The following is a 6,589-nucleotide window of genomic DNA, read 5'->3' as shown; positions in this document are numbered from 1 at the left end:
CAGACCAGATACAGAGATAATAATCATTGAGCGGGTTGTAGCCCATGCACTAGACCTCTCCAATGAGGGAGACAGTGTAACAAAAAGAAGGGATGAAGTCAAGGTGTACAAAGAGAAAAAGGAAAATTACACCTTTGAAGACATTGCCAACCCAAAAGTGGCAATTATGAGCCAGTTATACAACCAATACTTCCACATGTGCACAAAGATGCCATAGAAGTACAGGATGCCGCCAGGTGTAATTGCCACAACGTTCACTTGGGCAATGACAAAAGGCATCCCAAAGATAATCAACTATGCGGCATACATACATGACATCTTAGTAAATATGGGCAACAAAAAGCCAACCTATATAGTGCCAGAAGAACTGATCACCAAGGTGGTTCATGGGGCACTACATGCTAAAGGAAGGTGGCCTGACCCCCCATCTCAGAATGATTGGCTGAGAGTGAAAGAAGACAAGGAAGATGAGCCGCAAAGGGCACCAAGGGTGGCTATGAGGTTGAAAAGACGGCTAGAGCTAGTTGAGGAGGAGCAACCCGAGCAGAAGAAAGGAAAGAAGGAGTTTGCTCAAGTGCCGGCCAAAGAGACAAGGTCACAAAAAGCGACAAGACTAGAGAGGCTGATGGAGAGTTTTCGAGCAGAGAGAGCCCTCAAGGGTGATTTAAACGAACTCTGGAAGCCATCTCTCGAGTCTATGTGTGGATCGTCCAGAAGAGTGCAAAGGGACCGCTTTGAAGATTATATCAAGAATTTTGAGATTCTTGATGTTGCAGCAGAAAACATTCCCCATGTCCCTTTCACAGAGGAGGAAGTACAGCAGATAAGGCAGAAGCTGCTAGATGAACAAGAGAGTCAAGAAAGAGAAATAAAAACAAAAGCAGACAAGGACTTGAAGGGAAAACCTGCATCTTTACCAGATAGCCCTAAACCCAGCCCACAGCCATCACCACCGCCCTCACCACCTCCTAGCAGCCCTCCACAGGAAGATAAGGAGGCTGAGGACAGAGAAGAAAGGCAAGCAGAAGATCAAGAGGAAAGACAGGAACCTGAGCCAAAAGAAGAGTTCAAGCTTGAAACTGAGCAAAAAGGATTAGATGAGGCTTACTATGCATTTTTGGACCTGCTAGCTGCAGGCTATATGAAGGAAGAAGCCGCCACAGTCGCATTCGACTTGGCGAGGACAGGGCCTAAAGAACAGATGCAAGGCATAAGGGTATTGAAGCTAAAATAAATTGCTACCAACACGGTAGACCTACACCCGCCCTACAATGATTGGGACGTGGTGATGCCAAAGCTAGCCAGATTGAGGGCACAATCCATGGCTTCAGAGAAATAAGTGACAACTCTCAGAGCCACTGAATAAAATATCAAAAGGGAAGTAGATTCTCTGCAGGCACAAAGCCAAGGGCAAAAGGAGAGATAAGCTGACCTCCAGGCCAGCTTGGCAAGGGCTCTGCAAAACTGCCAAGCAATGGAAGACGCAAATGAGGCAGCAGCAAAAAGAATACAAGCAACTGAAAAAGAGTGTCAGCAGCTCAGCAAGTCATTGTGAGATGCTGAAAAAGAACGAGATAATGTGACGCTACAACTGGCATAAGAAATGAAAGAAGTAGAGGCCATGAGGAATGCCAAGGAAAGAGCAGAGATAGAACAGGAAGCAATCCTGGATGAAGTCCTTGAGCTCAAGGACCAGCTAAAAGTCAAAGATCAAACCATCCAGAGGCTGTGACCATCACCTGCTAGAGTCAGAGCTACGAGCTCGACTCAAATCATTTCTGAGAGTCAACTCTACGAAGAGAAAATGCAAGAACTTCAGAAAGAACTGACTCTCGAGAAAAAGCAGAGGTTAATGATGTCTGAAGGTTATATAGTCATGCAAACTAGAATGGAAGAGGGCCAGAAAGCCCTGCAAGAAGAAATGGAAATCAGGAAGATAAAGCTCGAGGAGGCGGAAAGAATAAACGCCGAACTTAATGACCTCCTTGTGAATATGGGCAGACAAGCTGAAGCAGAAAAGCAAACACTCCTCAGGCAAATTGAGGAGTTGAAAGGCCAGCAAGGAGGAGAGGCAGAAAGCTCAGGTCCAGCCGCCAATGAGGGCATTGACCTCGAAGATGTGGCAGATCTTGTGGACATACCCATGCAAGAGGAAAGCATAGCAGGATCCTCTCAAGAGCCACAGGATCTAACACAAGAAGAGGAGGAAAAATTGTGCAAGGCAATAGAGGAAGAGCTCGGAGAAACCACGAAGGAATCCTTTGAGTGGGAGCAGAGAGTCTTCAAATCTATGACCATTCAGAAGATCGACGCCAGCAATCTTAGGCGCGAGTGGCTTCAACCCTCTCTCCCATATCCATTACTGAAATATGAGGCAGCTTCAATAAACAAGCGGATCCGAGAAGAGCCAGCCGTACCTCTCTACAATGCAGACACCTCAAAGCCAGAAGGAGTTAAGATTATTGTGGATTCTCAGCCAAAGTGGAGGAAAGCTTGGCTTACAAAGTACCCACAGTACCTAATCCACTTGGTAGAGGCACCTAAAAATATCAGAGACAACCTCAGCTTCGGTCCTCTACCAAGGGTTAGGACGTGGAAGGCATAGAAAACTTGGCAAAGACGCCAACCCACTTGGCTAAACTACCCAAAGCTGGTGGGCATGAAGGCAGGTGAGAGAATAAGTGTCCAATACATGGTGAAAACCCTAACGGGCACTATAAAATTGTTCACTGGCTCACCTGACCTTACATGCATTATGATGAGGAAAATCTCCAGAACCATCTTAGCAGTGTTCGAGACCTTCAAGCCAGGCCAGGTGATCGACAACATATTCTTCTTCCAGGATACATACAGATGCGCCTATGATTTGCCAGGTCAGCCTTCCAAGGAGGTGATACATGAGCTGTATCAAAGGATCATGTTTCTACCATTCTATCACCTCTAGGCTTTTGAAGAAGCATTCTATACGGGGTTCTTCACCATAAATACGGACATCTTTGGCCCAACAATGCTGAACCTACATGCTAGGTACGAATCACTGCTAAAGATGCGGGAAACGATAAGATGAAGCAGCAGATCAAGGCCATGTCGGGGATGACATGAGCAAGAAGGGGCGGATTGTTAGAAGCTGGGCACACCCCACGACAATAACTACTCGGAGGACTATTATTTTTTGTAATTATTCATTCATTGAGGAAAACCTGATTTTTCACCTTGTAATTATTGGGACTTACAGAAGTTTCCAGATTGTATCCCAGTTTTGATAGTTAGATTGAGTAGATGATTGATTTTGGAACTTTAGGGTTTGAGAAATTGTAAGGTATATAAACCACTTTTGACCTTAATAAAAAAACCTTTTGTCATTTTTAAAAACAAGTTTTGAAGTCTATGAGTGAGCGTACTGTGTACGAGAGAGAGAGAGAGTGTGAGCTTCATCTTAACGCTACGTGTGCTCCAGTGGTCAGAATCTAGTGCGAAGAAGTGCAGCGTGTTGCCCCCAATGAGAGCTACGCGTTGATACCTACATTGCGCACGTACGGTCCGGTTTTGCGAGCTCCTTCTACGAGCTTCATCGGTTGTTTGGGTGAGCATACATTGTCCGATTTTGCATTGCAACATATCCACACGCTCACATTGAGTAGAACTACACATTAGGCACTTTAGATTTCGAAAATGAAGACCTGCAAATTTTGGCCAGACATCCTACGTGTTTCTACACCAGGTGTATTGGGTTGGGATTTTGGTTCATAGACCTTGGGGAGAGCGACCTATTGGTATTAGTAGGGTATCCTTCAAGTTCTATGGCGTTTCGAGGTTGTTTGATGGGTGTTTGTCTCTAGAAAGCGTTGTAGGAAGTTTCCTCTTATACACTCTTGAAGGCTGTGACTTAGAGAATTGGTGGAGACCTCTGCAGGAATTAGTTAGGAGTCGGTCGAGTGTAGGTTGACACCTTATGCTTGCTTCCACGTGCGTGCGGGTCGAGCTTCGTCCTTAGCTGACATTACATGTTAGGTGAGTTCTCGTTGTGCTGACGTCCGTCGTGACGTATCCGTCCAACACCATGGGATTCAAACATCAAGCTGTTGTGCTCATAGCTACGCTTCAATGGTGGTCCTAGGCTATGCAACCATTCCTTACCAAGGACCACGTCTACCCTCTCCATGTTCATAACCTGAAAATCCAAGAATGTGGAGTATCCTTGTACTTCCAACGGTACAGCTCGAGCTTGAGTATCCCAGATTTTGGCATCATATCCATTCATCAATGTTACCTTGTAGTGGTGGGTACTCGGAGTTTGAGGCAATTTGAGTTTTTTCACCAATCCATGATTAATGAAATTGTGAGTAGCACCGTTATCTACCAAGATGCGCACCTTGTGCCCTTGCTGAGATCCGTGCATATTTACTAACTCATGTGGTCCGAAGTTCTCTTTCCACATGGAATCTATGAGACAGCATTCATGCACCACCTCGGTGTGTGTTACTTCCACCGTAGATAATCGTGAGGAAGACTCAAGAGGTAGCAGTTGCACCGTGTGCACTGCTTTCTCCTTGCCATGAGCAGCAGATTTCCCCTTGGGACAATCCTTTTTTGCATGACCGCTTCCCAAGCATTGAAAACATAATTTCTCTTTTTTAGCCTTATCAAAGTCCTCAAGAGAGAGAGGACCTCTGGACCCCTTGGGTTTTTTAGCTTCTTCAGAATTGGCTACTATAAATTTCCTTTTATTGTGTCCATACTGTGTGCGTGTAGTACCATGTGTATTAGCTGGCAAGTGATTATTATGTGATTTCTTTTCATTTGGACCATCTTGAATGTGTGCTTTCACTATCGCCTCCTCAAGTGTTTTAGGGTCTTGAGTCTTGACGTGCTTCTTAAGCTCTAGCGTTAGACCGTGGATAAACCCACGTACTTGCTGGAAGGTGTCTAGTCCTTCCAACTTGAGGATAACATCCCGGTAGTGAGAGATATATTCAAGTAATGATGGGTGTTGGCGCATGGAACACATATCCCAAGCCGTCTAATTCTGATCAGCCTCATTTGTAGGCAAGAATTCTTTGTGAAACATAGCCTCAAAGGCTACCCAACTCTGTCGTGATATTCTTCTCCTTGAGAGACATCCACCACTTGTAGGACTTCCCTTCCACAGTTAATCTTGTTTACAGTACTCCGACTACGTTTGGAGTACGTTGTCAGGAGTTTTTTGGAACAAGGGATTGCGCATATGTACATACACATGCATGGTGCATCAAATAAAGGATTGCCCATTTTCCTTAGCCAGGTGGTTATGTGGGGCCCACATGTGTACAGGTAGGACAGGGTGTACATAGTGCATCGATTTTCACTATTACCAGTACTACTGTGTTTTTCTACAATAATGAGGATTTTATAGCGCGTAAATCTTCTCGAGGAAGCTATCCGCGGGCCGACGACATGAGGTAAGGAGGTGCGTCAGATGGCATCTAGTGGCGTCAGGAGGGTGAACGAGGTCAATATTTGCACGCGGATGAGGACGGACACAACGTGGGTGTTTTCTTGTGAGAGTTACGCAGAAAGGTCATCATTAGGAACACTTTTTGGGGCCACTTCACGTGGTGGCGAGATCCATTATTGGAAAAAAGCTGCGTGCCAGGTGTGCGGATGATGCAAAAAGGTGACAACTATGCACTGCGAGGTCAGTTTTTGGCTTGTTCGGGGTCCGTTTGAGGTCATCTAAAAGGCCAAGGGTGCCCAAGTAATAAAGCTAAGTGTGGGAACTGAAAAAAGAGAGAAAAGACCAGAAAAAACGTGGAGAAGAGAGGAGGAACAGCCGCAGGTGTGTTTTTTGGGTTTTTGGAGCCTGTTTTGGCCGTAAACTGCTCATCCGATGTCGGATTTGAGCACTTTGACATTGTAGACTGGGGTTTTGGGCCATTCCGGACGCGATGGTGCTGTCCATTTTGCCAAATTCCTCACTCTTTTTCTGCTGTTTTTCTGTGTAATCTTCTCCGGTGAGTGAAGCTTCTTCTCCAATTTGTGATTGTATCTGGTATCTTTTACCCATATTGTGTGAGCTGTTTGCCCCATTGGTGTTGGCCCAAGCTCATTTGTATCTAAACATCAGAAATTCTCCTCTTTTGAGCTGAGTTTTTTGGGTGTGTGTGTGTGTGTGTGTTCTGTGTGGAGTGGGCAAGTGGATAGTTTCTCTCCTCTCACTCCAGAGGTGTGTTCCCTGTCTCGGCCAGGTGTGTTGTCTACGCCGAGTGGTGCCCCATAGTGTGTGTGTGTATCTTCCCAAGAGTGTGTGTCGGGTCATTATAGAGGCGCTGTGTGTGTTTTCATCCCGCTCACATTCTTTTGGCGCCCCCACGGAGGATCTTCTTCGAGTACCTTCTTCTTCGAGCTTCAAGATTCGAGATTCGGGATTACAGGTTGCAGGTTGCAGATTACAGATTACAGGTTACAGGTTATAGGTACAGGTACAGGTACAAGTGATTAACACAGGTACAGGTAGCTGGAGTACAGTGATATACTTGCAGTGATGTCACTTGCAGTTGTTGTGGGAATGCATCACTTGGCGCCTATTTGAGCGCATTGTCTGCTGGATTGT

This window comes from Adiantum capillus-veneris, chromosome 9 (genome assembly GCF_014529385.1).
Source record: "Adiantum capillus-veneris isolate H3 chromosome 9, ASM1452938v2, whole genome shotgun sequence".
Taxonomy (NCBI): domain Eukaryota; kingdom Viridiplantae; phylum Streptophyta; class Polypodiopsida; order Polypodiales; family Pteridaceae; genus Adiantum; species Adiantum capillus-veneris.
The sequence above is the reverse complement of the archived record's forward strand: the minus strand, read 5'-3'. Positions refer to the sequence as shown.